Raw genomic sequence first — 1,888 nt, forward strand, 5'->3', positions numbered from 1 at the left:
TAAATATCTTAGAAAACAAAATGAATGAGTTATTTTATGACTTTGGAGTTCTACTAAAACTTAAAATTTAAATGCCAGGAAAAAAAGAGTTTTAAAAATTTGATTACAGTCTTTTCCCAAAACTTTTAGAAATCTTCTACATGGTCAAAATAAATAAATAAATAAATGAGAGAGCAAGAGCGAGAGCGAGAGCGAGAGCGAGAGAGAGAGAGAGAGAGAGAAAGAGAGAGAGAGAAGTAAAGTCAAAAGATAAGACAAACTTGGAAAAAAATTATTTTCAACTCATCACAGGTAAAGGATTAATTTTGCTAGTATATAAAGAACTAGAAACTAAGAAAAAAGATCAAGTACTGATAGAAAAATATTTATTTCCAGACTGTTTACAGAAAAATATAAATCATTCTTACACAAAAGATATTCAACCTGAGTCATATAAAGAGAAATGCAAATTAAAAGTAAGATAATGTATAGACAGAAATTTACTTTTTAAAATATTACATCATAAATTTTAGAACAATAAATTACACACAAAGCTAGCATTAATTCTTGAGAACAATAGGTGAATAAATATTAGGCCCACCAATTTGTTCAATAGTTCTACATGGTTTTGAAATTCTAAGATTAATTTTTAATGTTCTTACATGTGAACAATTGTATTTTTTTGTAAACATTATATAAAATAAAATAATGAGCTTTGACCATTCTTTCTGTGTTTATAGTAGATGCATCCCTAATTCACTTGTTACAATATACATTTAATATAAAACATGGAATACAAACACAATAAATGTGTAAGAATGGTAAGGATATATAGGTAAAACAGTCACTCTTACTGGTGGAGAGTACAAACTGGAGCTTTTCAGGACACTTTTCGATGTGCATTAAAAAGCTACAAAACTGTTTACACCTTGGACTTCCACTACTAAGAATCTATTCTAAAGGAATAACCATATATGCAAATAAAGATTTATGTATTAAAAATGTACAAGAATGTTGATCCCATCAATGTTTACAGAGTGAAAAATCAGAAACAGTCTAAATGTCCCTCACTTAAGGAATGGTTATATATACTACAGCAAATCCGTAAGAAAAAATACACTCAAACCTTTAAAAAGAGTATTTTTAAAGAACATTTAAGGTTATGGAAAACCTTTAGTGGAAAAAGTGGAAAAAAAAGTTGATCAGAGGAATTTTCTTATTGTAGAAATAGTTCAGCTAATAAATGAAAAAGGAATTATAGAATTAAGACATTACCATTTTACAACCCTTAGGAAGCAAATGGATCTAGGCAATAATCATTGATAGCTGCTAAATCGCAGACCATAAAACAGACATTATGTACCTCGTTATGAAAGTACATGACACCATCTCTTAAAAAGTCTTGCTGAAAAATTCAAAACTGAATCTGATCAAGTCTAGATCTAACTACCAGTTTATGGAAATTAAGGGCAGAGGAGCATATTAACTGCACCACTGCAATGCAATCAGCCCAATCTGGATGTAGGAACTTCAACTAGACAACTTGGTTCCTTTTAAAATACTGTTTTATAGAAATAAAAAGAGACTGAGTATGAAGCTATAGATTAAGAGAATCTTAAACCATGTAACAACCAATTGCAATGTATGGATTTTCCAAGGATCCTGATTCAAAGAAAGAAACTATAAATTTTATATGCATGTGTGTGTATGTATACACAGCAGTCAGGGAAATATGAATACTTGATAGTTGATAATATTAAAGGACAATGAATAATGATAAAGAAATTATAATTATTTTTAAAAAGAATTTCCATGTTTTAGAAAAACATACTGAATCACTAATGTTTGAAATGATATGGAAATCTCTATTCTACCACTTTTTGGCATGTGACTCTGGAAACTTTAATCT

This window comes from Pteropus vampyrus, unplaced genomic scaffold (assembly GCF_000151845.1).
Source record: "Pteropus vampyrus isolate Shadow unplaced genomic scaffold, Pvam_2.0 Scaffold123, whole genome shotgun sequence".
NCBI classification, from domain to species: Eukaryota; Metazoa; Chordata; class Mammalia; order Chiroptera; family Pteropodidae; genus Pteropus; species Pteropus vampyrus.